This window comes from Triturus cristatus, chromosome 5_2 (assembly GCF_964204655.1).
Source record: "Triturus cristatus chromosome 5_2, aTriCri1.1, whole genome shotgun sequence".
Taxonomy (NCBI): domain Eukaryota; kingdom Metazoa; phylum Chordata; class Amphibia; order Caudata; family Salamandridae; genus Triturus; species Triturus cristatus.
This window is the reverse complement of record NC_140588.1, coordinates 95,930,492-95,954,069: the sequence shown is the minus strand read 5'-3', so window position 1 is coordinate 95,954,069 and position 23,578 is coordinate 95,930,492. Positions and strand designations below refer to the sequence as shown.

The window sequence follows — 23,578 nt, the reverse complement described above, 5'->3', positions numbered from 1 at the left end:
GATTTTACTCCTGCAAACCGAGTCGATGCGCCGGTTCTGCGACATACAGACAGGAGATACGTCGATGTCCATGTTGCAAGAGTCTGGGTCCTTTTCCAGTGAACCAAGCACAGGAATCAAGCCCACAAGTCCTTGGAGCACACTTGGAGAAAAGGCTGAGTCCAGTTATTATTCAGCAAAGTCAGAGAACAGCATGGCAATAAACAGAAAACCAGACCTTCCAAATCAACAGTCCTGTTGAGTCCTTTAAGCGGTGCAGCAGTTCTTCTGGCAGAGGTTTAGTTGCAAGTCCAGTTATGTCTGCTTTTGAGGGGTCAGAGACCCAGTACTTATACCCAAAAGTGCCTTTCAAGTGGGGATGACTTCAAAGAGTGGTTTTCGAAGTGCACAGGTATCCTTTAAATCCAGACCTGTCTGCCAGGCTATCTATGGGGATAAATCAAGCCTTTGTTTGAGGACCGGACACTACCTATTCTGTGAAGTGATAGCCCCTCCCTTCCATCCTGCCAAGGCAGGGCCATCAGAATGCAGATGTATGTAGATGGGTACTCAGACACACCAAGCCTTCCTGTGTTTGTGGCTGTCTAGAGGGAATGCACAAGTGTAGTTGTCACCCAACCCAGGTATGTATTAGAGACAGGGTGCAAGGCACACAGCAGTAAGTGCAGAGAAATATCCATTCTCCAAAAGTGGCATTTCTGAAACAGTGATGTTAAATACAGCCTTAGTACAAAGGAGGATTTATCATTACCAATCCAAAGATATAAAACATGACCTGGCTACTCCTATCTGAACAGGAATGACAGCTTAAAGTACATTAAGGAATTCTCAATGTTAACCTATGAGATGTAATGCAATGTAACCAGAATTTCTAAAGCGTACTATCACCCCTGGGGTATCCTGACGCTGAAAATGACAGAGGTTCCTTTACAAGCACATAATTTACCCACCACATGAGTTGCCTGCACTACATCCTAGGGAAGAGGTAAGTGTTAAGTTTTTTCCTAAACTGAAGGAACTCCTCTATTTGCCTGACATTGGGCGGGAGATTGTTCAACAGGTGTGCAGCCGCACAGCAGAAAGCTCTCCCCCCCCATATCTGGAGGTTCTAATTCTGGCAGTGCAGACTAGGTGAGCAGTGGAAGAACGAAGATTTCGTGATGGGGAGTGCCAGACAAATTTTTCTGCAGTGGCTGAGGTCCAAATCCATGAAGGGCCTTGAACACATTACATAATGCTTTGAACTGGATTCTCTGAGCTAGATGGAGCCAGTGAAGATCATTAAGAGCCGTGGATGCAGAATCACCTCGCCTCCTCTTTAAAGCTAACTTTGCGGCTATTGTCTGTATTCTTTGTAGTTTCGCAGTGCGGAAATTGGGTGCACCGAGGAGCAGGGCGTTACAATAGTCCAGCAGGCTCAGGATGACACTTCTAACTACTAGAGCCCTGGCTGACAAAGGTAACATTGGCAGGATTTTCCACAGGGCTTTGATGAGGGAGAAGCAGGTTCCAACTCTTTTATTTACATGTTTCTCTATACTCAACTTGTTGTCGAAAACTACCCACAGATTACGCACAGCTACCGCTGATGTGGGAGGCGTGTCTACCTAAATGGCCCAGAATTTATCTGGAAGTGGACGTGGGATTTTTTTCACTGTGCAGTGCAATATTTCCGTTTTCCCACCATTAACCTGCAGGGAATTATCCGTGAGCCATCTAGCAGACTTTTGCATACATTCGTGGAAGTTACTGAGTGATGTAGACTCTCTGCCTTCAAGAGACAAGATGAGCTGCGTGTCATCTGCATAATTCACCAGCTTGATGTTATAAGTTGTAATGAAGGGAATCAGTGGTCTTAGATAAATATTAAAAAGGATCTGGCTAATGGAAGACCCTTGTGGGACCCCATGCTGAACCGTTCTAATTTTAGATAGAAAAGGGGGAGGGCCACAGTTTGTTGCCTATTCTCCAGATAGGACTGAACCCAGTTAAGAGGCATGCCTTCCAGCCCAAGTTCCGCAAGCCGCCTCAGTAAAATTATATGGTTGGCCGTGTTGAATGCGGCAGACATGTCCAGTTGAATCAAAACGGTTGACTGACCTCTGTCTGCCCGCATTCTATGTTCGTCCAAGACCATTACTAATGCTGTCTCTGTCCCATGGCCTGGTTGACCTGGTAGGCCTCACAGTAATGATAAACAAATGTAGCTGTTTTTCACTACCAGGACGTGCAAACCAGAAAGTACATGTCCTACCACTTACTTACTCATCACCCTGCCCTTAGGACTACCTATAGCCTACCTTAGGTGTGTATTTTATTTAGGAAAATGGAAGTTTAAGGCTTGGTAAGTTGTTTTAAATGCCAAGTCAAAGTGGAAGCAAACTGTACACACAGGGATTGCAGTGGCAGGCCTGAGACAGATTTGCAAGGCTACTTCTGTGGGTGGCACAAACAGTGCTGCAAGACCACTAGTAGCATTTACCTTACAGGCCCTGGGTATATGGTACACCGCTTTACAAGGGATTTACAGGTAAATTAAATATGCCAATCATGTATACACCAATTACACACGTTTTTAAGGATGAAGCACAAGCACTTTAGTACTGGTCAGCAGTGGTAAAGTGCTAAGAGTCACAAGGCCAACAAAAAGATTCAGCAAAACGTGGAGACAAAAAGCAAAAAATTGAGGGAAGATCACCCTAGGGATGGCAGGTCTAACATAAAGAGTTGAAAGATTAAGGGAGAAAGAGTGGAAGAGTGGTGGTTGAGGGTGGGAGTTACAGTAGTTAGAGTAGTGTTGGAAGACAGCATATGGGGTAAAGTGAACTTTTCTTATGAGGTTGGACAATTTCAAGGAATATCCATTAAAAACTAGACTGTTATGCTTAAAGCACTTTAAGATCTGCAGGTATGGTTATGAATACAATATATTGTTCAGTGTTTTTATTTCACGTGGAGTCGATCATATAAGATAGAGCCCTGAGAAACACAGTGATGGTGATGTCTTTGGAAAACCACAGGGATAGACTGTTGTAACAGGGAAATGTGCAGATTTCAGTAGGAAACTGGCTAAGGATTAAAGTGGATCTCCACTCTAAGCCCCTTTCACCCTTACCTTGTGAAGTGGTGCCGTCTACACAATAAAACGATAACTGAATTAACACCTTTTTGTGGTTATCAGCTAATAAACATGGAAATAATTACTTAAGGGAGAAATCAATTGAGACCCTTGAATCTCGATAATGAGGTCCTCCTGAGATTACCAGCCACTTTGCAAACGCTTGTTTGTGTAGAGGTTACAATTACAATTGGGTTAGAGATTACAGCACAAGTAATTACCAGTCTGCACTCTGGATAAATTTCAGCAGGATAACCTTGCCTGAATTTAATGGGGAAATGCCCAGTAAATATTACAACATAAAGATATTGATGCTAAAACCAGAGAAATCCCCAAGTTATTCCCCATTTAAAAGGGCTAAACTTAGGCGATATTATATCAACAAGCAGGCCGAAAAGCGGCGATAATTTTATCGCCTAATCAGCAAGGTCACGTTAACGCGTGAAACCTTGCTTTAGCGTCAGGATTCCTAACGCCCAGCTTTGTATCTCTAATGAGATGCATAGTGGGCGTTCCTGACCTGGCATGACAGGAGAAATGTCGCTAAGCGACATTTCTCCTATCAGCAAGCCTAACGCTATGAAGCATAGCGTCAGGAAAAGTAGCGATAACCCCTGTTATCGCTACTTTCCTTACGCCTGCTTCAGGACTGACTTAGCCATGATATCCTATGGAAGGTGGATATCATGGCTAATTTTGTGAGTCCCTATCAACTAGCTAATGTGAGATTATCGCTGGGTTTCCAGCGATAATCTCACTTTAGCCAGTTAGCGCTAGGATTTTTATCGCTGATGAGATAAGCATTGCTAATAGCACGCTATCTCAGCGATAAAAATCGGCGCAAGCCGGCGATAATTATCCGAGCGCTAAGTGCGCTCAGCGATAATTATCGCTGGTTGTTGTTGATATGCCCCTAATTAAGGGACATATTAACAAGCCAGGCGATACAATTATCGCCGCTTTAGCGGCAGTAAACTGCCGCTAAAACGGCGATAATGGGCTTGATAATATGCTCTATGGAATTCCAATTGAAGCCTATGTTAGACGTCCTTCACATCTAACATGGGCTTCAATTGGAATTCCATAGAGCATATTATCAAGCCCATTATCGCCGTTTTAGCTGTAGTTTTCTGCCGCTAAAGCGGCGATAATTTTATCGTCTGGCTTAATATGCCCCTAAATTCCGAACCGCGAGGTATCAGATTGTAATGGGTACAGCTGTAGAACTATTGTATCCCCCAGGGCCTTAGAAAGTGAAACTATTACACACAAACATTTTGCGAAAAAGGAAAAAGTATCTGTAGAAACATTTTCACTTACCTTATTGCTGCTTTATTTGAAATGCAAATCGAATTTACCGAAGTGAGTATTTCTAGCATTAAGTATGATTGTGCTTGTAAATAAGAAAGCTTTATGAGCCCGAAAATCAACGTTTCAGTTTTTTGGGTAGCAATTAAAGACCTTTGCAATTTACTTTATCTGAGACCTTAGAATTGGCATACATTGCAATGAAATATGTCGATTAGATTTGAATTGTATGGTATTTCCTCTGGGTGAAGGCGGGTGAAAGGCTAATCAATACACTATGCTAGAATTAAAATCTGTTTATCAAATGCTTCCTTGAGGGAAAATGTGTCTTCACTACAGACCTACAATTTCAAATCAGTTTGAAGAAAATCGATAAAAAATACAATATTTTTCATTCATGACTATGATGCTCTTAATTATTTAAACGTTCAGTGCAAATCCTATTCAGACAAATGTCTTTGATGCTGCTTTAACTTTGTACGGACTATCAGTTTTACAACAAAAAAGTGATTCTCACAGGGACACACTCTTCAAGAAGACTGAATGTTTCTAAGGGATATTAAATGAAAATGACTATGTTCTTCCCAGAACACAACACCTTCCTCCAACAACTGTAATAAACAGTATGTCGCATCAGGAGGCGGGGGCATTATGAGCTCATGGCACCCCTGGGGTACCGTGAGCTCTAAAAGCACAGCTGGGATAAACACACCTCTGGGCATTATAAGCTATGAAACACAGATGAACTGCATCCGTTTATCATCGCCAAGGCTTACTCTCTGGAAAAAAAAAACAGAATGCCCGGAGAATGAAAAATAAAGGCTGTTTCTGATTTTATGGCAGTCGAGTTAGTATGGTTATAATTTCACATGCGGAGCTAGTCAACGTCAGGGTCTCTGAAGGAGATGTATTATTCTCTGGTGCTTTAAACAGTCGATGGAGGGTGTGAAATTCTTGCCATATCTGTTCGCTGCATTTTTAGTCATTTTTGTGTCTTTAGGCAAAATAATTGCTTTACATCACTGAAGCACAGGCATAGATTCACCAAAACGCCAGGGTTAGGGGAAGTGTTATCATATACCCTTTGATTCTGTTGACATCATAGGATGTACAAAGCAAACACAAGGAGATGATGGATGGAGCGCTGAAACCTTTCAGACACTAACCCCCCAGTCACAGATCTGGGTTGAATCCATCAAGGTTTTTTAGATCATTTCGCCACCCCAGTTTGGACCCAGCCATATGCAAATCAGTCTTGACCTTGTGCCTCATGGGAACAGTCCAGCAGAAACTGCCAGGCCTGGTCCTCCCTGGACCGGAATCAAGCATCCAGGGCCCAGAGGTGGGTCCCTTGCTCTCTTTGCCACTGGATTTAAGCTAGCCTGGCTGATGAGTGGTGTTTCCCCGAAACCGGTCCCAGGATGCTTGTTTCCGGTTCAGAGAGGACCTGGCCTGGCAGTTCTCGCTGGACTGTTCCCATGAGAAACAGGGTCAAGACTGATTTACATACGGCTGGGTCAAAACTGGGGTGACAAAGTAAGCTAAAGCTCGATGATGGATTCAACTCAGATCTTTGACTGAGGGTGAGTGTCTGCAAAATGTCAGCACTCCATCCATCATCTCCTTTTGTTTGCTTTGTTCTCCCTAAGTTGTCAGGGTATGCCCAGATGTGGGTCCCTTGCTCACTTTGCCTCTGGATTCAAGCTAGCCTGGCTGATGAAAGGTGTCACACCAAAACCGGTTCCAGGATGCTTGTTTCTGGTCCAGAGAGGACCTGGCCTGACAGTTCTGGCTGGACTGTTCCCATGAAGTACAGGCTCAAGACTGATTTGCATATAGCTGGGTCTAAACTGAGGTGGCAATGTAAGCTAAAGAACGATGATGGATTCAACCCAGATCTGGGACAGGAGGTGAGTGTCTGAAAAGTTTCAGCACTCCATCCATCATCTCCTTGTGTTTGCTTTGTTCACCCTAAATTGGCAGATTATGCCCAGACATAGATCCCTTACTCACTTTGCCACTGCATTAAAGCTAGCCTGGCTGATGAGGGTTGTTACCACAAATCCGGTCCCAGGATGCTTGTTTCCAGTCCAGGGAGGACCTGGCCTGGCAGTTCGGGCTGGACTGTTCCCATGAGGCACAGGGTCAAGACTGATTTGCATATGGCTTGATCCAAACTGCTGTGGCAAAGTGAGCTAAAGAACGATGATGGATTCAACTCAGATCTGTGACAGGGGGTGAGTGTCTGAAAAGTTTCAGCACTCTGAACAGTTTCAGCACTCCGTCCATCATCTCCTTGAGTTTGCTTCAACATTATAGGATGTAACATCATATGACTGTTGACCCTAGTGACATTACAGAAGAGGTGTAAGTAACCTTCAGCCCAAATTTTATCAAAGGAAGCGCTCTCTCAGCTAAAGTGTAAGATTATCAAAATTGCAATGTATTGCTAAAGCAAGTAACAAGCATTATTTACTGGATGACATCTAGGGTATGTCAATAGTGCAGCTATAAATTGTCATGGGCACATTTTCAAATAAAATGTAACATTATATTGTGCTCCTGTTTTGGAAAACCTGTGTCAGTTAGTACCAGCTGTTCTGCATACACTCTTACTGAGCGTAACTTCAAACCATTTTTGCTACTTTAATATGCTTTATTCTTTAGACAGGTGCATTTTAATTTAGTTACTTACTCTGATAATTTGGAAATGTGTCATTGCACTGCACTACATTTAATTTTTACTAGTGTTCTATGTTACTCGCCAACGTAATTATTTTTTCGTTTTTAGATCGGAGATGGGACAGACCTAATTCCTTTATTACAGATTAGTACAAAGACTCTGAGCCCATTATTAATATTACATTCTTTTGCTTAACGTTCTTTAATATCATAATTGAGGCAAATTCAATGTATTATTGGAACGTATGTGAGAGAATTGTACTGCAAGGCCATAGATTCCGAATGAGCATGCTAGACTGCTTTCCCGCTTTGGCCCATTGGCCCCTCTGGCGTATGCATCTCAAGGACAGTCCCATGGGTCACAAAATAAATCTCAGGAGTGGCAATTGCGACCCCTGGCGACCCCCAAATGACCTCCATGCCCTGCAGGCTTCATATTAGCTTGATTTGTTTTCTTTGTTCTTTGTAAGAGTTCTTTCAGATGCAACCAATGAACAAACCGTAAAAAACATAAAGCACTAACAAAAAATTAGCAAATATTCAGATTGAGCATTAAGAATCACCGTTTCCTAAATTGTAGTACTTACTCCCATATGTCATTACACCCATGAGTTTGAGGCTTCCAGGCAAAAATGACCAAACTGTGTAATATTTGTAAATTTAAAATGATATTTATTCTGAGGATTGGCTCTTTTGAAGTTTACTGAACAAGACAAATTATACAATTCACACACAATGCGCATTTTGACAAGTTGCCCCACATTGTTGATCTAGGCATCTGTGGGAGAAAAATAAAATTCACATTTCATTCATTTGTTTCTTAAGTCCTCCCCCCCCCGGGCATATTCATAGTTGGGGTATTCTCTCATTACCTGTATTTTAAACCTTATAAACATAGTGGAGTTCACAAAGAGTGAGGAATTCTAACAAACAAAACTATACAAAATTGCGACAGAAAATCTTTTGCAGGTTAGCACAACCTACATGGCCTACATCAATTTTCCGACCAAATTAGACCGCTTGGACAGACCTACATGTGACTAGATTTACGTGCCCTTAAGATACCAGAACCCCTCCTTTAAATATTAATTGCACTTTATCCTCGCACTTTATCTCATGTACTTTTAGGAGAAACAGAAAATAGTTTCAAACTAGGTTGTTTGCTTGCTCTGCTATGATTCTCACTGTACTTCTATGATATCCCTACTCCACTGAACGAATTGGGAGGAGATACGCCAAAGATGGGTTATCAAAATATTTTATCTTTACTCTATGCTGACATTATAATTCTTATTGACCTGACCCCTAAACGTCTTAAATAATGATTTGATTGCTTGCAATAATATGCCGCAATCCAATCACTTGCAAATTAATAATAATAAAAGTAAAGTGATTTTATTTTGCGGTAAGAACAACAAAAAGATTAGGATACATAAAAGGGTTGGGGGAAGTGAGGTGTTGGAAATGGTTGAACCATGTCCTTATTTAGGGAAACTTTATACTTCCAATCTTGCAGATAAAGAGCACATCTAGCATCTCTCAAGCAAAGCTCTGTCTCATGTATATGCACCTTTATCTTTATATAGGGCTACTGATCAAAAGCACTTTCAGTATTTATTGTGAGTTTACAAGGCTTACGTTCCCCATACTTTGCTTTACACAATAGCAGTTATTTGTACAAAGCACTAGCATTTCTTGCACAAAATGGAGGGTAAAATATTTTTAAAAACCTGCACTTTAAAGTTAAACACTTTAGCCCAATAGAAGCTATTTGTCTTGAGATGGGTTTACGGTGTAGCTATATATGAGGGCTCCTGGGGGTTCATTAAATGTCCACCCCCGGGCAGCTTCGGGCAGCTTGGTACAATCCTCGGTCATCTGCAGCAGATTGGTCCGGGGTGGGCATGTGGCTTATAATGCGGCGGTTAGAGCGTTGCATTCTCAGTCAGGCGAGCGCTTTTTCAAGGTAGAAGGCTTCGTTTCACTGTCGGCTTGTAGAGCAGTAATTTTTATAATTTCAACTGTTGTCACTATGGCTGAGTCAGTCGCGACGGTGAAGGAGGCTCTTAGAATCCTCTGCGAGGGAGGACGGGAAGATTTAATAATGCCCGGAGTCCTTTCACAGTCGTGGGCGGGCCTATAAAGAAAAAAAAAAGGGCATCAGCTGACGGTGTTTCCGCAGCTGTACTGGTTTGCTCATCGAGCAATAGCTCGCCTGAAAAGAATAAATTAGGAGAAAAAGTTTTTGTGGCTAATAAAGAGGTTTTGGTAGAAACAGCTCCTCTTACATCCAACGATCAGCTCGTCTGTTCAGATGTGAGGAGAGGGGGGGCAGATCATGCACACGCGCATTGAGAGGCAGTCTCTTGGGGAGAGCAAATCCCCTTAAAGGAGCCAGTCTTATTAAAGGTGAGGAGTCTGTTACGAACAAACTAATGTTAAAGCCCCCTAGTGGTTCATGCCAAACAAAAATGTATTTTGAACAGAGGGACTCTGTCATGGAAAGTCAAATAAAGACAAGGATACCTATTTTTGACAGGAAGCTACATTTATCACAGACTGAGCCAAGTTTTTCAGGTGAAAGTTCTTTCTCACATATGTTTTCTAGTGAAGATGGTGATGTTATATTAAAGCACAGTAAATTACACAGTGCTGCAACATCCTTATAGGGGAAAAATAAACAATTAAATCTTATGCCAGACAAGGAAGTTCAGCCTATCAAGGACAGTGAAAATAAACAGAATTTGGAGTTGAAGAGTGATATTGGTAGTAAACAGAATAGGCTGAATTTGGAGGGGCAGACTACTAAGGAGGGTGCTGGGAAATGGGTGTGGGTTCAGGACGGGGTAAATGAAAATTTATTAAAATTGTCAGCTGAAAAGGATGCTCCTGAGTCAGCAAGTTATAGCGACTTGCAGACCAACTTGGGGATAATGCTGGCGAAGAACAACAAGTGCAGCGAAAAAGCAACATGCAGGAAAAAAACGTCCCGCAATGTGATAAATGAAGAAAGGGAAGATTTTTATGCGGTCTTTCCTGCCCCAGTGGAAGAAAAACTCATGTCAAACCTGAAGAGGGCTGTAAATCGGAGGTTTTATGATGGTGGGGTCGGGGATGGCAAACATCCAAGCAGTAGCAGGGGTGGTAGAAGTGTGTTAGTGGACAGGGTGGTAGGCGATGGCAAAGCATTTGAGTTGGAAAAAGGGAAAAACAGGGATAATGACGACCTTGAAACTTGGCAGGGAACTTTCAAAACATATAGGAGTGGGAGTTCTCTAAAAAGCTGTCCAAAGCTCATATTTTTCAGGAAAAAGATACTGAGGATTCCTTTTTCGATTCGATGGGTCGGAAAAGAAGACAAGAAAAGAAGGTGAAAGTAGGAGGAAAACGTGAGATTAGGACAAGTATTTAGGAGCAGGTGAGGAGCAAGTTGAGGATTACTATAACAAAGTATGTATAAAAAAACGGAAATTATGCAATGTGATGGTTGAAGATAAAGGCGTGGGAACTGAGGGCAATTCACACTGTGAAAAAATTGATGCATTGTTTGGTTCGGAAGTAATAAACAAAACAGACAAAGCGAAGGGTGATTTATTAAATTCAAATAAATCTAAATGCAATCACAATACAAACTGAAGTAAAAAAGAGGAAAAATCAAAAATCTGAATGCTTATAAGGCTTCCTTATATGGGTTTGTCTATGCGTTTGGGATCTCATTTAAAGAAAAATACAAAAGAGAAAATCTGGAAAGGGGAATTTGTAGATGTTTTTCAGCTTCCCCACAGAGAAATTCAATCAAAAGAGGGATCTAGGGAGGAGGCTTGGGAACTAACTAAAAGGCCAAGGGTACCCATGAATATAGATTCATGGACTTCAGCCTTTTTAATTTTCGCAAGTGTTTACTGCAAGAAGTTTCCGGATAGATCAGTGTCAATTTTTAAATATTTAGACACTATTAGAAAGGCTCACATGGAATTTGGGGGTTTTGGTTGGCTTCATTATGATGAGGAATTAAGAGCTAGGCTGGTCCTCATTCCTGAAAAACTCTGGGGGGAAGTCGATAATGAATTATGGGTCCAATGGATGTATCCCCAGAGTTCTACTCCTACTATGCATACAGCAAGCTGTCTTGCAGTTTCTCATCTGCCTTTTCCTGGCAGACCCACCGTGGGAGGGGTGGGTAGTTGGGTCAAAACACAGTCAGCATGCTGGAATTTTAACAGGGGGTACTGCCAAAAGAACCCCTGCAGATATAAACATGAATGTTTAAAATGGAGAGGCAAGCATGCGATATTGCAGTGTTTTGGGGAGCAGGCAAATTGGGGAAATTTTGGGAAAGGCAGATGAAGATGCAATTAATTCCAGCCTAATTACAAGGGCTTTTACCCTAACTGATACCCAAACGTTTTTGGTTGAAATACTATCCTTTGAGAGATAAGGCAGCCACATTGGAATGGGGGTTTAAAGAAGGCTTCATATTGGGATATCAAGGACCCCGATGCCGCAGGTTTGCTGAAAATCTAAATTCAGTCAAAAAATTTCCAAAGGTTATTAAACAAAAGCTTTTGTCAGAAGTTGCTGAAGGAACGATGGCAGGTCCATTTTCTACATGGCCATTACCAGATCTTATTGTATCACCATTGGGAGTGGTGCCAAACAAAACACCAGGTGAATTTCGTATGATTCAGCACTTGTCATGGCCACAAGGTTTCTCAGTTAATGACTTTATAGCTGAGAAGGATACAATGGTTCAGTTTGCATCAATTGATGTAGCGCTGGAGCTGGTGAGGAAAGTAGGTATGAATGCAGAATTGGCGAAATGTGACATTAAGTCTGCTTTTACGTTATTACCAGTACACCCTCTAGATTTTTCATTGTTTGGTATTCAGATTGAAAAGCAATTTTTTGTGGACAAAGTGCTGCCTATGGGGTGCGCAGTTTCATGCAGCCTCTTTGAAGAGTTTAGCTCTTTTATTCAATGGTTTTTCAGTTTTAGGTCAGGTCATGTTAATGTAACACATTAGCTAGACAGTAATCTACCATTACTTCGTGGCCATTACTACGACTTACCATTACTACACATTTTTTTACTTAGCAGAATCTTTTACTTTGCATGCTTTAAGTTTGCATGCTTCTACTTTGCATATACCGTTACTTAGCAATGTCAATTAACTTTGCTGACTATTAACATTGTTGTTTGGTAAAGGAGGTGCTTCCATTTCCAAACAACGACGTGCAGCTCTGACGACGCCTAAAGCAGGAAAATAGAGGAAGCACGGTGAAACGAGGGACCACGACGAGAGAGAGGCAAGTGGGACAGTAATTTTTGGGGTCGTGCAGGGGGTTGTCTTTTAGGTTTGAGGGGTTGTGTTTATGTAGTGTAGAGTAGTGTATTTGGGTTTAGGGTAGTGGTCGTGCAGGGGGTTGTCTTTTAGGTTTTAGGGTTGTGTTTATGAAGTGTAGAGTGGTGTATTTGCGATTAGGGAAGTGGTCGTGCAGGGGGTTGTCTTTTAGGTTTTAGGGTTTTGTTTATGTAGTGTTGAGTAGTGTATTCGGGTTTAGGGTAGTGGTCATGCAGGGGGTTGCCTTTTAGGTTTTAGGGTTGTGTTTATGTAGTGTAGAGTAGTGTATTCAGGTTTAGGGTAGTGTTGTGGTGCAGGGGGTTGTTTTTTAGGTTTTAGGGTTGTGTTTATGTAGTGTAGAGTAGTGTATTTGGGTTTAGGGTAGTGGTCGTGCAGGGGGTTGTCGTTTAGGTTGTAGGGTTGTGTTTATGTAGTGTAGAGTAGTGTATTCGGGTTTAGGGTAGTGGTTGTGCAGGGGGTTGTCTTTTAGGTTTGAGGGTTGTGTTTATGTAGTGTAGAGTACTGTATTCAGGTTTAGGGTAGTGGTCGTGCATGGGGTTGTCTTTTAGGTTTTAGGGTTGTGTTTATGCAGTGTAGAGTAGTGTATTGGGTTTAGGGTAGTGGTAGTTCAGGGGGTTGCCTTTTAGGTTGTAGGGTTGTGTTTATGTAGTGTAGAGTAGTGTATTTAGGTTTAGGGTAGTGTTGTGGTGCAGGGGGTTGTCTTTTAGGTTTTAGTGTTGTGTTTATGTAGTGTTGAGTAGTGTATTTGGGTTTAGGGTAGTGGTCTTGCAGGGAGTTGTTGTTTAGGCTATAGGGTTGTCTTTATGTTGTGCAGAGTAATGTATTTGGGTTTAGGGTAGTGGTCGTGCAGGGGGTTGTCTTTTAGGTTTTTGGGTTGTGTTTATGTAATGTAGAGTAGTGTATTTGGGTTTAGGGTAGTCTTGTGGTGCAGGGGGTAGTCTTTTAGGTTTTTGGTTTGTGTTTATGTAGTGTAGAGTAGTGTATTTGGGTTTAGGGTAGTGGTCCTGCAGGAGGTTGTCGTTTATGTTGTAGGGTTGTGTTTATGTAGTGTAGAGTATTTGGGTTTAGGGTAGTGTTGTGGTGCAGGGGGTTGTCTTTTAGGTTTTAGGGTTGTGTTTATGTAGTGTAGAGTAGTGAATTTGGGTTTAGGGTAGTGGTCATGAGGGGGTTGTCGTTTAGGTTGTAGGATTGTGTTTATGTAGTGTAGAGTAGTGCATTCGAGTTTAGGGTAGTGGTCGTGCAGGGGGTTGTCTTTTAGGTTTGAGGGTTGTGTTTATGTAGTGTAGAGTATTGTATTCAGGTTTCGGGTAGTGGTCGTGCATGGTGTTGTCTTTTAGGTTTTAGGGTTGTGTTTATGCAGTGTGGAGTAGTGTATTGGGTTTAGGGTAGTGGTAGTGCAGGGGTTGCCTTTTAGGTTGTAGGGTTGTGTTTATGTAGTGTAGAGTAGTGTATTTGGGTTTAGGGTAGTGGTTGTGCAGGGAGTTGTTGTTTAGGCTATAGGGTTGTCTTTATGTAGTGTAGAGTAGTGTATTTGGGTTCAGGGAAGTGGTCATGCAGGGGGTTGTCTTTTATGTTGTAGGGTTGTGTTTTTGTAATGTTTAGTGGCGTATTTGGGTTTAGGGTAGTGTTGTGGTGCAGGGGGTTGTCTTTTAGGTTTAAAGGTTGTGTTTATGTAGTGTAGAGTAGTGTATTTGCGTTTAGGGTAGTGGTCATGCAGGGGGTTGTCGTTTAGGTTGTAGGGTTGTGTTTATGTAGTGTAGAGTAGTGTATTCGGGTTTAGGGAAGTGGTTGTGCAGGGGGTTGTCTTTTAGGTTTGAGGGTTGTGTTTATGTAGTGTAGAATAGTGTATTCAGGTTTAGGGTAGTGGTCGTGCATGGGGTTGTCTTTTAGGTTTTAGGGTTGTGTTTATGCAGTGTAGAGTAGTGTATTGGGTTTAGGGTAGTGGTAGTTCAGGGGGTTGCCTTTTAGGTTGTAGGGTTGTGTTTATGTAGTGTAGAGTAGTGTATTTAGGTTTAGGGTAGTGTTGTGGTGCAGGGGGTTGTCTTTTAGGTTTTAGTGTTGTGTTTATGTAGTGTTGAGTAGTGTATTTGGGTTTAGGGTAGTGGTCTTGCAGGGAGTTGTTGTTTAGGCTATAGGGTTGTCTTTATGTTGTGCAGAGTAATGTATTTGGGTTTAGGGTAGTGGTCGTGCAGGGGGTTGTCTTTTAGGTTTTTGGGTTGTGTTTATGTAATGTAGAGTAGTGTATTTGGGTTTAGGGTAGTCTTGTGGTGCAGGGGGTAGTCTTTTAGGTTTTTGGTTTGTGTTTATGTAGTGTAGAGTAGTGTATTTGGGTTTAGGGTAGTGGTCCTGCAGGAGGTTGTCGTTTATGTTGTAGGGTTGTGTTTATGTAGTGTAGAGTATTTGGGTTTAGGGTAGTGTTGTGGTGCAGGGGGTTGTCTTTTAGGTTTTAGGGTTGTGTTTATGTAGTGTAGAGTAGTGAATTTGGGTTTAGGGTAGTGGTCATGAGGGGGTTGTCGTTTAGGTTGTAGGATTGTGTTTATGTAGTGTAGAGTAGTGCATTCGAGTTTAGGGTAGTGGTCGTGCAGGGGGTTGTCTTTTAGGTTTGAGGGTTGTGTTTATGTAGTGTAGAGTATTGTATTCAGGTTTCGGGTAGTGGTCGTGCATGGTGTTGTCTTTTAGGTTTTAGGGTTGTGTTTATGCAGTGTGGAGTAGTGTATTGGGTTTAGGGTAGTGGTAGTGCAGGGGTTGCCTTTTAGGTTGTAGGGTTGTGTTTATGTAGTGTAGAGTAGTGTATTTGGGTTTAGGGTAGTGGTTGTGCAGGGAGTTGTTGTTTAGGCTATAGGGTTGTCTTTATGTAGTGTAGAGTAGTGTATTTGGGTTCAGGGAAGTGGTCATGCAGGGGGTTGTCTTTTATGTTGTAGGGTTGTGTTTTTGTAATGTTTAGTGGCGTATTTGGGTTTAGGGTAGTGTTGTGGTGCAGGGGGTTGTCTTTTAGGTTTAAAGGTTGTGTTTATGTAGTGTAGAGTAGTGTATTTGCGTTTAGGGTAGTGGTCATGCAGGGGGTTGTCGTTTAGGTTGTAGGGTTGTGTTTATGTAGTGTAGAGTAGTGTATTCGGGTTTAGGGAAGTGGTTGTGCAGGGGGTTGTCTTTTAGGTTTGAGGGTTGTGTTTATGTAGTGTAGAATAGTGTATTCAGGTTTAGGGTAGTGGTCGTGCATGGGGTTGTCTTTTAGGTTTTAGGGTTGTGTTTATGCAGTGTAGAGTAGTGTATTGGGTTTAGGGTAGTGGTAGTGCAGGGGGTTGCCTTTTAGGTTGTAGGGTTGTGTTTATGTAGTGTAGAGTAGTGTATTTGGGTTTAGGGTAGTGTTGTGGTGTAGGGGTTGTCTTTTAGGTTTTAGGGTTGTGTTTATGTAGTGTAGAGTAGTGTATTTGGGTTGAGAGTAGTGGTCATGCAGGGCGTTGTTGTTTAGGCTATAGAGTTGTCTTTATGTGTTGTAAAGTAGTGTACTTGGGTTTAGGGTAGTGGCTGTGCAGGGGGTTGTCTTTTAGGTTGTAGGGTTATGTTTATGTAGTGTAGAGTAGTGTATTTGGGTTTAAGGTAGTGGTCGTGTAGGAGGTTGTTGTTTAGTTTGTAGGGTTGTGTTTATGTAGTGTAGAGTGGTTTATTTGGGTTTAGGGTAGTGTTGTGGTGCAGGGGGTTGTCTTTTTTTTTAGTCCTCATCAAGCAATATTTATTGAAGTTCGGAGGAGTCAGAGGCCCCTTTATCCGCTCTATACCAAATACCCTGCAACCATACGGTGGCTCGTTTGGGAAAAGCTAGCCTTGTCCTCTGGGGCCCCTTTTTGTCCATCTTCAGGCACACGATTTGTGGGGGGAGGAGAGCTAGTCATTCTGACTACTCAGTTCAAGGGACGGATTGAAATCGTTGTTACCTTTACCTTAATCATTGGACGCCCTGACGTTCAAGTGGATGTATCTTTCCCAAATATTCCAAAATTTGTTTTTCTTACTATCCTTCCCCTGCTTATCTAGTTTATAAAACCTTAGTATGAAGTTTAGCTATTCACTGTGTAAAGGTGATGAAGGTTTTACCCAGTTGATACATAATTCCCTTCTGGCTAACAATGTTAGTAAGAAAGTGATGTTTTCCTAGTCCTTAGTCATTTTGGGAGGTTGAGTGTTATTGTAAATCTCAAAGTTAACCATTTCCATGCTTACCTCTATGCGCTGTTCCAAAACATCCAAGAGGGTCTTACCAATCTGTTCCCAGAATTCCTCCAATTGGATGCAGTCCCGGAACATGTGGAGGTCGTCTGCCTTTTCAACTCCACATTTAGGACACTTTTTTGCATTGTTGCTGTCGAACTTTGATAATCTTTTTGGGGTCCAATACGATCTATGCACCGTGAAAAGATGTTTTTTTCTTTAATGTGGCGGATTTTACTACACGCCCAAAAATTTCCATTGAGGTTTGCCAGTAGTATGAAATGTCTAGACCTGGCTTGGCTTTTCCCCAGATTTCATGTAGGGCTCTGTTTCGCCAGCTCTCATAAGGGCCCAGTACCAGGTTGAAATTTCCTTTTTAAAACATTTTTTGTTCAATAGTTTTTGCTCATTGTCGTCATCCCCATGCAATTTTTCCTTTATACCTTTTATCCAATTATTTAATTGGTAGTATTTAAATCTGGCTAGCGATCCCTGAGTCCATTCATTCAGGGTCTCCCATTCTATGATTTTGTTATTTTCTATCAACTGGCCCCAGTAGTTTCTATTTCCATCCCTCAGGGGGGTCACTAGTCCGTCTTTCAGATAGTCGGGGGGCCCGGGGAATCCCAGATTGGTGCGCACTTGCTGTAGTAGGGGATTTTTAACGTCATCCTTATTCCATACCAGGTTTTTGCTGCTGATTTCAAAGTCTTTAGTTTTATCTTTTTGAAGTATTTGGGGTGTCCAAATTTGTAGAGATAATGATCCCCGTCAGGGCCGTTTACGGCTTTCAAGTATGTTGAACATGTTTCCCATTTATCCAGAAGTCTCCTTATGTTTTTGAACTGGAAGGCTCTGCAGTACTCAAGTACATCTGGGCTGGCAATACCTCCCTGGGCCTTGTTTCGTCTTAATTTTTCCCAGCCTATTCTCACCCCCTTAGCTGCCCAGATGAAGCTAGATAGCTCCCCTTGCAGCTTTTTTATCTGCTGTGTCTTAAAATCTAACGGGATAGAACTAAATAGGTATGTAAGTTTTGGCAGTATATTAATTTTGATTAAATTGGACTTCCCTAAGCAAGATATTTGAAACCTGACCAAGCCTTGAGAAGTTTCTTTGCATCTTTATGAATTCTAGCACCGTTTATGCTGGCGATCTCTTCTATATCTTTTGTATACTCTATTCCCAGGTACTTTATTTTATCCTTCACCAGAGGGTTTCCAGAAAGTATGTTCCATTCTAACATTTCCGGCAGGGGGTTGTCTTTTAGGTTTTAGGGTTGTGTTTATGTAGTGTAGACTAGTGTATTTGGGTTTAGGGTAGCGGTGGTGCAGGGGGTTGTCTTTTAGGTTGTATGGTTGTGTTTATATAGTGTAGAGTAGTGTATTTGGGTTTAGGGTAGTGTTGTGGTGTTTGTGTAGTGTAGGGTAGTGTTTTAGGGTAGTGTAGTGGTGTTTGGTTAGTGTAGGGTAATGTAGTGTATGAGGGTAAGGGTAAAAGAGTAAAAAATGTGTAGAAGTTGTATACTTAGTAATATACTGCGAAGTAAATGCATATTTAGTACTACAAAATATATTTGTGAACTAAAAGCATGCACAGTTAAATCTTGCGTAGTAATGGTATTTGCGATGTAAAAACTTTGTAGTAAAAACTTGCGAAGTAATGGTCTGCTAAGTAACATCATATATTAGAAATTATTTGTAGGTGCTGATGGCACTCAGCAATGTAGCAGAGCTCTTCAGTTTTTTAAATCATTGGCCAAAAAGTTGGGTGTACCTCTAGCAGACGAAAAGACTGAAGGTCCCTCCAATTGTTAGGTTTTCCTAGCTCTCGAGATAGACACAGTCAAGATGGAAGCAACGCTACCTGTCAAGAAAGTCAAAGAAATGGTAGTCATCTTGGTGCATGCCAAGGTATCTCCTAAGTTAACGCTGTATGAGATACAATGTCTATTGGGACCTTTGAACTTTGCGTGCAGAGTGGTGAATATTGGTTGATCTTTTTGCAGATTAGGTTTTGCCATGTCAGGAGTCACTTTACCTCACCACCGGATTAGAGTTTCAGCTGCCATAAGAGCAGACTTTGAGGTCTGGATAATGTTCTTGAGTGTACAATAGTATTACAATTTGGTCACTGGATGAGGCTTTTATATGGTCAATTAATTTTTTTTCTGATGCATCAGGGTCCAATGGTTTCAGGCTAGTTTTGGGAAGGAAAATGGTGTGCAGAGAAATGGCCTTTTAAATGGATTTCTGAAAAAATAAGTATAGCTTTTTTCAAATTCTTTCCTCTGCTGGTCACATTATCAGTATGGGGTAAGATTTTATCAAACAAAACTGTAATTTTTCACGTTGATAATAAAACTGTTGTTGATTTAGTGAATGGGCAAAAGGCTAAAGACAGACTTCTTCTAAAGTTATTACAAAGATTTATGTTAGGTTGCCTAATGCACAATATAATTTTTAAGGTTAAACATATACCAGGGACGATAATAATATATCAGATGCATGATCTCATTCCCAAGTGGCTGGGATTCCGTGGTTTGGTGCCCAGAGTAGACTTCGTGAAAACCCAGATTCCTCAAGAGGTATGGGACCTAGCAGCCTGAAAATACAATATCTTGTTGAAAACTCCTTAGCTACCAGCACATAAACTGCTTATAGAAAAGTTTGGTACAAATTTGTAGATCTAGGTGCTTCTTTTACACTCTGCAATAAGAGGGGTTTGGAAAAAGGTAGGGCGGACGTCCTCATTTTCATAATGGCCAACATAGACCGAACTATTTCTGCTACCACAATTGCAGGCAAACTAGCGGGACTCTCTTTTTCTGGAAAATATTTTTGGGGCTACGAGTCATCAGCTGGGGAGATGGGCAGAAGAATTTTGCAAGGCTGGGCAAAAATAAAGAAACAGGGACAGTTTATGAGAGAGCCCATAACACCTAAATTGTTATTCAATATCATTCATATTTTGCCACAATTTGTTATTCGAATTTTGAGTTCTTATTAGGCAAATTATGTATGGTTTGGCTATTTTTTGGAGCCTTCAGGACCTCGGAATTACTGTGCAGATCCGATATTGAGGGCTTTAAAATATCAAATATATTAATAACCACGCTGTCTCTACGGATTTTGTTGGAAAAATCGAAAACGGATCAAACAGGTAAAGGAGCTACAGTAGTATTACGGAAGCTGGGGGGACCTCTATGCCCAGTAAAAGCTTGGTTTGATTTTAAAGCAGTAGGTGGTGCCTCATCTATATTTATTTTCAAACATCAGGATGGCTCTAGCTTAAAAGCATCACAGATTCTATCAGTATTAAGAAAAGCCTTGAGTTTATTAGGTAATAATCCTGACAACGTTGGTACTCATTTGTTCTGAATAGGTGCAGCTTCAGAGGCAGCTAGTAGATGTTTATAGTTCAAGCAATTAAAACATTTAGGCCGGTGGTCTTCCAACTGTTGTTTCAGATATGTTAGGGAGTTAGATAAATTATATATGTTTTCATATATTCTAACATTGTTTCTATTTTTAGGTAGTTTGTTGGGCCCATCTACATCCATGGCAAACGTTTGGATTTTTGGACATTCCTTCATAAAATGGGCATCAAAGCAAGCTGAGAGGAATAATTATGGACACAATCTGGGTTTTAGTTTTGTTGATATGAAAATTGATTGGCGGGGCAAAGGTAGTATGAAGTGGGGTCAATTGGTGCCATTTTTGAGCGAACTACGTTTGGTGAATAGATGTCCAAATATTTCACTTATTCATCTAGGGGAAGATGATATTGTACAACTTTCGGGTCTAGGGTTATTGATAGAAATGAAAGCAAATTTAGAATTAATAACCAGATCTTGGCCCAGTACAAAATTAATCCTCACTGCTCTTGTACCTAGAAGGGTTTGGAGGGGGCGGAAAAGTTTATGGCTGTAGACAGGGCCAGAAGGAAGGTAAATAGAGAACTTCACAGTTTCTGTGGTATTAATGGCATAAATTGGCTGGCTCATACAGATATCACTAAAGAAGATTTCCATTTTTTTCGCCCGGACGGGGTACATCTTTCCTTTATAGCAAATGAGTTATATTTACTGAATATCAAAGAAAAGTTATCGGATATGCTAGGTTTAAAAACTTGGTGTTAAAAAGAAAGAGCTGTTAAAAGGCAGTTTTTCTCCCACTTTTTTATCCTGGCTAATAGCCAGTGAGTAATATGTATTTACCTGTTTCAGCGACAGTGAAATTTTGTAGCAGCATTTCAAGTGAACTTCATAGTTTTAACCAAGAATCAAGTTTGAAGAGGGGGACAGGAAAAAATGCCTGTTCAGGGTTTTTTCCAGGTGGCAGATTTGGATGAGATTGAGTCAGGCAGGAAGGGTTGGGGTAGTCAGAGTAGCTTATGGGGAGAAGGAAAACAGATGACCGAGGAATGAGGCAGGAGGTAGTCAGGGGGTGAATGAAAGGGGTTGGGGAGGAGGTTTGGTGGAACAATGTTGGAAACATTTTTCGTGGGGAATGAATTAGGGCAGCAGGGGGTGTTAAACTAGATTTTTGTATTAGTGAGGCCTTTATCAAATTTGTTGTAAATTACTTTTGCTGAATCCCTGTCCAAATAAAGCGACCTTTTACCCTATATGGACTGTGGTGTACTTATTGCCCAAATAGGGTTTGCGGTAACCATCCGTTGGGGACACAGGCTTTTACGTTATATGGAAAATTCTTTAAGAGCCCTTTTACGTATAGAATGTTTTGGGCAGAACATGAAGGGTTTTCCTCTCTTTAAAAACTTTATTCAGACACGTAGGCACTTTTAAATCCATATGCTGGATATAGAGGAAATGTCTCATTTCTAATTGAAAAGTTATTTGAACCATAATATCAAGAGTAGTTTGATAGTTAATGATATGTCACTGAGTTTGGTAAATAGGAATTTAGATTTGCTGTCTCTATTTGTTTTGAAGCACAAACATAACCTTATCTAACCCAGAATTTGGATTATTGAGTTTAAAGCTTTGTATTATTGTTGCAGATGAACATTTTGCGGTTAAACCTGGTCACTGGTGCCTGTAAAGGTTTAATACAAGAAGACATATAATGCGATTTTTGTATGGTCTACCCACAAGTCCTTATCCATGTCCTATTTGTCTGCCCTCGGTCGCACTTCAATCGCTACTGCTTATTGAAACCACTGTTTTTGAACTACAGGGTTTTCTCGATGAACGAGGTAGTGCAATTTATTGCTAACCTAATCAATGAAATGGGTTGTTTAAAAATAATTTAAAAGCTTTTCAAGGATGTACTGATTGTGTGATTTTGTGTTATTAATATTGTGGCTCTCATGGTAGCTCTACATCTTTTTAAATAAATTAAAAATAAAATGACTGCTTCCTCAAGTTATACTGTGCTAAAAGGTATTCTCTATAATAGATGTGTGTGTCCCTCAAACATGATGGGCCCTATTCACAAAGGTAAATTTGCAGGTGCAAATTTACTTATGCGTAAAGGTACCCTTACATTTTGTAGTAACTATACTAGTTTTCGCTAATCCCCTTTTCTGAGTGTAAAGTTACTATTGGGTGTAGACATATATGTCCCCACCCACTAAAACCAGGGATGATGTCAAATTTACAAGTGTGAATTTACTTCTTGTAACTTTTCACACTTAGGGGTTGATTCCGATCTCACCCAGAAGGCCTACGAATCGGATTTGGCTTTTACGGATCCGATTCGTAGCCCTTTTTTCCGACCGAATTGTACACAGGTCAGAATGACCAAGTACGAAACAAAGATTGCGTACGCACCAACCGAATCGTCTCCCAACCCAATCTCATCTGTACGACTTTTAAGCAGACGCTTCGTACAGCTCAATGGACTCTGTTTCAGAGCGAGCAAGTACGATGCACGGTTTGGACAGCCTTCACGATTCGTTATGTCCGGGTCAAAAAGGCTGCCGGAATCAGTCTTTTGGGGCCCATAGCAGGCCCCCCATTATCTGGAGCCCTCCGATTCGGACCCTTGGGGAAACCCATGTGTCCACCCTTCCCATGCATGCACAGTGTGGCGGGCACCATGGGTGCCTGCTATGGGGTGTGCGCTTTACCCCACTCACCCCTTTTCGCTATGGGAGCTTGTCTATGCATCCGGTATACAGACTCCCATAGAGTTGAATGGGAGTCCGAGCGAACTGCATCTGTAAGCATGTGAATGCATCGTACTCGCTCGCTCGGACTCCGGGTGCACGATTCGCTCACAAAGCCCCACGGATCCGAGTCGTACAGAGGGCTTTACAAGCAAGATCTGAATCGGGCCCATAGTCAAAGGTCTCCACCACCAGGGTGGAGATCTACCTATCGTAAGGCTTAGGGGAAAGGAAATAATTTTAACCATTAAAATGATGCATAAAAAACATTTTATTGCTAAAAATTGATGTAAAACAATTTAATACAATTTTTTAACTTAGAACAAATAAATAAATGTTGCAGCACAATTATCCTAAAGTGTACTAACAATAATTTAATTAAATAATTACATTTAATTATGTAATTAACGGTTTAATAAAACATATTAGACAACATTACAATGTTTATTTTTATTTCTGACTAAATGTTATCTATAGAATGAATGTTATTCAATGTAATTGTTTAGTACAAAATTAATGTATTTTAATTTTGAAAATGGTATTGAAATATTTATAACATTTTATTTATTTTTAACAATATATAATTTATGTAACGTTAAATAAAATGTATATATAATTTTTTTTAATTCCAAATAAGTTTATTCTCTTAACTTTTATTCTATGGGGTCCCAATCTCCATTATTTTCTATGGAAGCATGTTGTTGTTCCAGTGGTTGGCTGTGGTTGGTGCAGGACATACTCTAGGTCTGAGTTGGAGTATATTTAT

General features: G+C 41.0%; 1 long non-coding RNA gene across 1 annotated transcript in view; it reads left to right on the top strand.

The window, feature by feature from the left end:
* The window catches only part of LOC146822691 (uncharacterized), a 179,523-nt gene that overhangs the window by 4,451 nt on the left and 151,494 nt on the right, over positions 1-23,578 (top strand). Inside the window, exon 3 of the long non-coding RNA XR_014961823.1 lies at positions 12,315-12,415. This is a non-coding gene — a long non-coding RNA (uncharacterized LOC146822691). The remainder of the gene's footprint in view (positions 1-12,314; positions 12,416-23,578) is intronic.